Genomic DNA, 9,120 nt, shown 5'->3' on the forward strand with positions numbered 1-9,120 from the left:
GCCTGCCTATATAAAGCTGTCCGTCGCTCCAGTCTCTACATTCCCTTCCTTGCTTCGCCACGGGATTCACGTCTCCCTGCTGATAACTACAGCCTTTTTATTTAATCCACGGCTTCTCCGCTGTTTTATTGTTCATTTATTACGATTATAGTTATTGTGTAGGTATTTTAGACTTACTTTACATTGTTCAGGTACACATTTCCTTTATCATTCCAACCGCACCCCCATTACCATGTCTATCGAGGTGATCACCATCGATCAAAGAACTGTCACTTACCGAGTGGTTTCCATGCCATGAGATGAGATGGCACCTACCTTTTCCATTCTCTTTGTTACATATTGCATGGCCTTATCAGGCTCACTCTTGATATCCGGAGGAACATTGTGTCTTATGTATTGAATGACTGGGACAGGTTCAAGGTGTGGACTGATGACAGTACAGGAGATAATTATACTACACAGGAGCACTATAAGAGTGAAATGCTTAAGCCCTTCACCTATGGATCTGCAAGTGAGTTGATGGCTGCTGCTGAATTGTTCGGTTGTTGCTTTCAAGTGTACCGAAATGGCCAAATATTTTACACCTTTCGACAACCGCCAATGCCTCTTAAACATCTTAGATTGACAGGTGACGATTTCAGTAGTGGACACTTTGATGTTTATGAATGTTTAAACTCTCAAAAGCTGGATGTGAAGTTATCGATAAAACTGGTTGTATACTTACAACGCTTAACAGATGCCAAATGTCTCTTCAACACAAGTCCTACAAATACTGTTGTAATTGAAACAAACCATGAAACTCAAACCGATTATAACAGCAGCAATCCAAGCTGTGAGATTTGAAACAAGATTACTGTTCACATGGCCAACTGTACATTGCATGCTCAAGAGTAAGCTCAGCGCACAGCTTAATCATATTACAACCGGAGGGCCGAACTCACAATGTGGTATACAAAGAGATCCTTAACAAATAGTTATTGGTATATTTTCCCTCAGTTTAAAAAGGTTTAATTTTCTTCTTAATAAAAATTTTAAGGCAGTACTTCGCCTCTGCGAAGCGCAGGTATTTTGCTAGTCCCAGTATACAAGAAAGTCAAGGAGAGCACATTCGCGATTTTTTCTTTTTAATGTTCTTGTTTTAAGTCGTTATCTATACTAATAAAAGGCAAAGCCCTCACTCACTCACTCACTCACTCACTCACTCACTCACTCACTCACTCACTCACTCATCACTAATTCTCCAACTTCCCGTGTGGGTGGAAGGCTGAAATTTGGCAGGTTCATTCCTTACAGCTTCCTTACAAAAGTTGGGCAGGTTTTATATCGAAATTCTACGCGTAATGGTCATAACTGGAAGCAGTTTTCTCCATTTACTGTAATGGAGATGAGCTTCAACGCCGTGGGGGCGGAGTTTCGTGTGACATCATCACGCCTCCCACGTAATCACGCAGTACATAGAAAACCAGGAAGACCTCAAAAAAGCGCTCAAGAAAACATGCATTATATAATTGAGAAGGCAGCGAAACAATAAGAAGCGAGCGAGTGACATATACAACCATATTCATGAGTTCTGCTACTGCGGAAACAAAGCACGATGTAAACCTACCCTTTAAATTAAGTTCATAGACAGGCTGCGCTGGCGTTTGTAATTTAGTGCCTGCCCATATAAGGCCGTCCGTCAGCGGCAATCCAATAGCAAACTGCCACGGGTAAATATTCACGGGTGAAGGACTGTGCTTATGGAGAGGAAGATGAGATGGTCAGGGTGGTGTTTGACACAAACTCAGCGAAACTGCGAGAGAAAGTTTTAAGTGCCAGGACTAAGGTAACATTAAATACAGCCATGGACAAAGTACGAGATGGCACCAGCACAGCTGGGAACCTTCGATGCATGTACACCGAGTGGCTCACGTGAACTGACGCGTGCACAGATAAAAGGCAACAGTTCCAAAGAGCTGAACAAAACCGAATTACACAATTGAAAAGGCAGCAAAAAATATGAAGCGTCTTATACATACAAGCATATTCATAAATCCAACTACTGCGGAAACAAAGCACACGTTGGAAAAAGTCAATGTCTAAAGGAAGACAGTGTAAAAAAAACCCGTGCATGCAGTGTGTCAGGTCTCAGATAAAGAAGAAGACGAGCTGTTTATTGATGCAGTAAGAAACGAATCGATGAATGAAACCTGTCATCTTTACAACGATTGACAAACACGGAATGTAACTTGAACACAACACATCCTACAAATACGAACCTGATTGAAAGAAATAATGATAATCAAATCCTTGATGACAGCAACACTCAGTAACACTCACAAAACAAATACTGTATATTGACAGTCATGTTACGTTATTTTTAAAATGTTCCCTTTTCTTTTTCATAGCTTTTTAACACACTACTTCTCCGCTGCGATACGGGGTATATATATATATATATGTATATATATAACCCGATCTACATACTCGAATAATGGATACTTTATTCGCCATCAATGATTGTTTTGGTAAAGCCATACTCAGTGTATTCATTAGATGAACGGTAAAAAGTAAGGCGAGGGAGGATGACTAATTGAGGCATGCAGGCTGTAGTGCGCGTCAACTCTATCTGAATTGCGCGATCACATTTGAAAAATATATCTTTTCAAGTTCTATTTAGTCCATATGTGTCAAACTCAAGGGCAGGGCCACATCCGCCCGGCGTAATTATATCCGCCCGAGATCATTTTATATACTGTATTATTGTTATTAAAGCCGGGTATATGAAGCGCTGTTAACACAATAAACTACAGATCCCATAATGCAACGCTAGCTCACACGATGCTGAAGAGAAAAGTTGATTCTGAAAATAGAGCCTTTAAAAACCGATGGGAGGCTGAGTATATGTTTACTGAACCCGTGTGTCTCATTTGTGGAGCTAATGTGGCTGTAATTACAGAATTTAATCTAAGACGGCACTATAAAACAAAACATCAGGGTAACCTGAAAGACCTGAATGCAATGCAGAAGATACAGAAAGCAGAAGAATTAAATAAGAATCTGACACTTCAGCGGACGTTTTCCCGTGCACAATCACAAAGTGATTTCAAGTGAAGCTGCTTTTATGGGAGACACAAATGCACCAGTGCACCTTGCCTCACTTTCCCTGTTACCAAGTAATGTTAAACCAAGTCGTCACTACGGTGTTCCCAAATACGCACTTTGCTGATAAACTGAGCGCACTGAGTTTGCACGGCGCTTTGGTGACTTTGAAGAACAAAAAGTCCGTCTACATGCGGCTCGAACCTTGTGCATGTTTGGTAGCACATATCTGTGTGAGAAGCTCTTCTCAGTGATAAAGACTAACAAAACAGCACACAGGAGTCGCCTCACTGATGAGCACCTGCAATCCATCCTGAGAATCTCCACAACACAGAACCTCACACCAAACAGAAACGAACTTGTGGCCAAAAAAAGATGCCAGGCGTCCAGCTCTAAAATGACATGTGAGCAAAGACAACTGAATGATTTGATTTGTTATTGCTGAAAGGAACACATTTTATTTATATTTCTAGGTTTTGTTATGCAGCATGTTCATATTTGAATTTGTATAATTTTGACAGGATATATTTTTATGGAGAGCAAAATCTTTTGGGATATTTAAAATCTAAGTTTATTTTTTATAAAATATAAAATTACATAAGAGTAAAGAAATTTGAATGTTTGTTCTTTTAATGTTTACTTTATTTGTAACTTGTATAATTTAGACAGGATATATTTTTATGGAGAGCAAAATATTATAAGTTGTTTAAGGTTTGAGTTGATTTATTCAGGAATAATATTCCTGTCCGTTTTTACCATTCCTACCAAAGATATTTCTGTCGACTAAATAAAAATTCCTTCTATTTTAAATTTAAATAGAACTTGAACAAATACGATAGTTCATAATATCCACGCAGACTTGCACGTAAGAGCGGGAGTCATCCGTTTTAACAAGCAGCGTATTGCACTGATACAAAATAGCTGTGTTTGTATATATGTAGATATGTATGTATATGTATATATAGGTTTATATATGTGTGTGTGTATGTATATATATATATGTATTTGTGTGTATATATGTGTGTGTATGTATGTATGTGTGTATGTATATGTATGTATATATATATGTAGATATAAATGTATGTATATATGTGTGTGTGTATATATATATATGTGTATATGTATAGATATGTATATATATATGTTTGTGTGTGTGTGTAAATATATATATATATTTATATTTATATATATATATATATATATGACAGCAACACTCATCACTCACAACAGTGACAAAACAATTACATTGACAATCATGTTACGTTATTTTCAAAATGTTTCCTTTTCTTTTTCATTGCTTCTTTAACACACTACTTCTCCGCTGCGAAGCGCGGGTATTTTGCTAGTTTACTAATAAACACAAAAGTAGGTAATGGGGAAATAGCTGGTCATTGGCATTCTGTGTTGTTTGCACTGTCTGCTCAGCTCTCATTCATTTTTAGTACTCAAATACAAATTAAAAGAGCAAGCCCCAAAGAAAAATTTTATTAAAAAGAAAATAACAAAAAGAATTAAGCATTTAATGTGATAGCAAACAATGTAGACATTTCATCCAAATGTAAATCTCACACTACTACACTGAGTGGAAAATAAGAAAAGGGCCACTAATTAAGCAATGAGATTAATTAAAGGTTAAAATTGCTCCATGATTGTGTGATTAGTTGGGACAAAAGCCTGCAGCCACAGGGGCCAAATGACTGAACCAGAGAACCAGTGGGCAAACCATCACAATAAGACAAAATAAGATTCCAGGCAACTCTGTGAAAAGCTGATTTTAAAGTACAAGTCAGAGCATGAACACAAGTTAAAATCCAAGTCACTGAACGTCCCGTAGAGTCCTGTTAAATCATTCATTAAGAAATGGAAAACATATGGCTGATTTTTCTTTAAGTTTGATAGAGCTCTTTGCCTACCAGAAAATGATTTTACCAGACAGGAGAAGTGTCAATAGTCACTGAGATGACCAATAGTCACACTTCATGTATAACTCTGTTATACTGGAAGAATTACCCTGCAATTGAGTCATCTATGAGAAGGCCAGGAATGATGATTGACTCTGGCCAATGTACATTTCCAAACTCAGACATCTAATATGACCAAAATAGACATCTTTCTCTTTTAGAAAACAACTTCCCTCCCACAACCAGATGCTGAGAAATGAGTCAATTCTTTTTGAACAAGGCGGTTTCATTGTTGTAATGCTTGTCTCATTCTGGCTGTTGTACAGTAGAAGTGGTGGAGCAACAATGTAGGGTTTGTAAAAACAACATGCTACTGAATTAGAACATTTTTTGCAATCTTCAAAGGTTTCTATGGAGTGGATTTCCAATAATAAACTAGCACAAGAATAGTTTCTACATATTCAGTTCATTTGGTTTTCACAGAGGGAAGTGAAAATAAAAAGCTACATTTCACTATGAAGCCAGGCACATACATCATTTCAAACTCCTTGTTTGGTCTCAGTGAGCTCACTATGCCTCTCTGGAGACTGCTGGCAAATGATATGGGTGATTCACACATTGGCAGACATAGTAGGTTATAAAGGAATTCAAACTGTTGTTCCCTGCACAGATAAAGGGTTCAGAATAAATGATTTAAAGTTGGCATTCCAGTCTAAGACAGTCAAGTAGTTTAACATAACATTATTCATTAATATTTTTAAATTTAATGTAATAGGTAAAAATAACATTACAAACCTGCTTAATCCTGTCCAGTGAACCATTAGATTCAAAGTAGGAACCAGCAACAATTTTATGCACATATCCAGAAAACAACCCAAACAGACTCAGGGGAACATGCAGACTTAGAACATTAGAACAATCTAGACGAGAACAGGCCATTCAGCCCAACAAAGCTCGCCAGTCCTATCCACTTGTTTCCTTCAAGAAAACATCAAGTCGAGTTTTGAAAGTCCCTAACGTCTTACTGTCTACCACACTACTTGGTAACTTATTCCAAGTGTCTATCGTTCTTTGTGTAAAGAAAAACTTCCTAATGTTTGTGTGAAATTTACCCTTAACAAGTTTCCAACTGTGTCCCTGTGTTCTTGATGAACTCATTTTAAAATACAAGTCTCGGTCCACTGCACTAATTCCCTTCATAGTTTTAAACACTTCAATCATGTCACCTCTTAATCTTCTTTTGCTGAAACTGTAAAGGCTCAGCTCTTTTAATCTTTCCTCATAATTCAACCCCTGTAGCCCTGGAATCAGCCTAGTCGCTCTTCTCTGGACCTTTTCTAGTGCTGCTATGTCCTTTTTGTAGCCTGGAGACCAAAACTGCACACAGTACTCAAGATGAGGCCTCACCAGTGCATAATAAATGTTGAGCATAACCTCCTTGGACTTGTACTCCACAGATCGTGCTATATAACCTAACATTCTGTTAGCCTTCTTAATGGCTTCTGAACACTATTGGGAAGTTGATAGCTTAGAGTCCACTATGACTCCTAAATCCTTCTCATAAGGTGTACTCTCGATTTTCCGACCGTCCATTGTGTATTCAAACCTAATATTTTTACTTCCTATGTGTAATACTTTACATTTACGGACATTAAATTTCATCTGCCACAAATCTGCCCAAGCCTGTTTGCTATCCAAGTCCTTCTGTAATGATATAACAGATTCTAAATTATCTGCTAATCCACCTATCTTGGTATCATTTGCAAACTTAACCAGCTTGTTACTTATATTACTATCTAAATCATTTATATATATTAAAAATAGCAGCGGCCCTAGCACTGACCCCTGTGGAACACCACTCATAACATCGGCCAGTTCTGATGAGGTTCCTCGCACCATCACCCTCTGCTTCCTGTGTCTGAGCCAATTCTACACCCATCTAAAAACATCACCCTGAACTCCCACTTCTTTTAACTTGATGCCCAACCTCTCATATGGCACCTTATCAAATGCTTTCTGAGCATCTTCACACTCATGGATGCCATAGATCCATAAGACAGCAGCACTAACTACTGCACCTCCATATACAAAAAAAAAATCATGTAAAAATAAATTATATATTTAAAATGCTTTATTTTGTCATCTTATTTTTTTATACACAACAAAATTAATACTTTTCAGGAGTAAATTTTAAATGTACTACCAAATACAGTTGATTTTAGGAATCAGTCCTAGAAGGCCGCAGTGGCTGCAGGTTTTTGTTCCAGACTATTATCTTAATTAAACACCAATCCTTGCTGATGACAGGTCTTATTTAATTTGTTAGTATTTGCATTTTCACACATCTGGTCATTCAAATATTGTAGATTTTTGTTTTTGGAGTCTTTCACTATTTTTCTCTTCCATTTCTTTTCAAATATTTTTGTCATGACATGAGACAGAAGAAGCAAAGAGTGAAAGGAAATGAAACATAAACTGAGAAACAAAGCAAAGGTCAAAACCAGAGAAACATGCTCGTCTGTTATCAACCCCAAAATGGTTACCAAAACTTGTAAACAGAAGCCTAAGTTCATTAGCTAAAAAACTATGCAGAAAATGGCACTAGACCTTCAGAGAGTATCCGCAAACTTGGATGATGAGTTATGCGCAATGGCGGCTTACCCCAAAAGAGCACTAAGTTGAAAATGGAAGACTGTAAGGTTGAAGTAAGTAAGACAAGCACAGGGTGGCAAAGAAGAGTTTCCAGACAGCTGGGCAGTTACAGTGAAAGTATTAAGGGTGACAGCAAGAAGGGTGCTTGGCGTGATATCTGGACAGCGGAAGAAGGAAAAGGAAATGTGGTGGTGGAATGGGGAAGTACAGGAGAGTATACAGAGGAAGAGGTCGGTGAAGAAGAAGTGGGATAGTCAGAGAGATGCAGAAAGTAGACAAGAGTACAAGGAGATAAGGTGCATGGTGAAAAGAGAGGTGGCGAAGGCTAAGGAAAAGGCACATGATGAGTTGTATGAGAGGTTGGACACTAAAAAGGGGAGAAAAGGACCTGTACTGATTGGCTAGACAGAGGGAATGAGCTGGGAAAGATGTGCAACAGGTTAGGGTAATAAAGGATAAAGATGGAAACGTACTCACAAGCGAGGAGAGTGTGTTGAGCAGATGGAAAGAGAACTTTGAGAGGCTAATGAATGAAGAGAACGAGAGAGAGAAGAGGTTGGATGATGTGGAGATAGTGAATCAGGAAGTGCAATGGTTTACCAAGGAGAAAGTAAGGACAGCTATGGAGGTGATTAGGCAGTGGAGTTTTTAACCAGATTGTTTAATGCAATCTTGGAAAGTGAGAGGATGCCTGAGGAGTGGAGAAGAAATGTACTGGTATCGATTTTTAAGAATAAGGGGAATGTGCAGAGCTGTTGTAACTACAGGGGCAAACATTAATGAGCCACAGCATGAAGTTATGGGAATGAGTAGTGAAAGGCAGGTTAAGAAGGAAGGTGATGATTAGTGAGCAGTAGTATGGTTTCATGCCAAGAAAGAGCACCACAGATGTGATGTTTGCTCTGAGGGTGTTAATGGAGAAGTATAGAGAAGGCCAGAAGAGTTGCATTGCACCTTTGTTGACCTGGAAAAAAGCATATGACAGGGTGCCTAGAGAGAAGTTGTGGTATTTTATGAGGAAGTTGGGAGTGGCAGAGAAGTATGTAACAGTTGTACAGGATATGTACAAGGGAAGTGTAACAGTGGTGAGGTCTGCGGTAGGAGTGACGGATGCATTCAATGTGGAGGTGGGATTACATCAGGGATTGTCTCTGAGCCCTTTCTTATTTACAATGGTGATGGACAGGTTAATAAACGAGATTAGACAGGAGTCCCCATGGACTATGATGTTTGCTGATGACATTGGGTCTCTTTAACGAGACTAGGGAGCAGGTTGAGGAGACCCTGGAGAAGTGAAGATATACTTTAGAGAGGAGAGAAATGGAGGTCAGTAGGAACAAGACAGAATACATATGTGTAAATATGAGGGAGGTCAGTGGAATGGTGAGGATGCAGGGAGTAGAGTTGGTGAAGGTGGATGAGTTTAAAATACTTTGGATCAACACTACAGAGTAATGGGGATTGTGGAAGAGAGGTGAAAAAGAGA

This window comes from Polypterus senegalus, chromosome 1 (genome assembly GCF_016835505.1).
Source record: "Polypterus senegalus isolate Bchr_013 chromosome 1, ASM1683550v1, whole genome shotgun sequence".
Lineage (NCBI taxonomy): Eukaryota > Metazoa > Chordata > Cladistia > Polypteriformes > Polypteridae > Polypterus > Polypterus senegalus.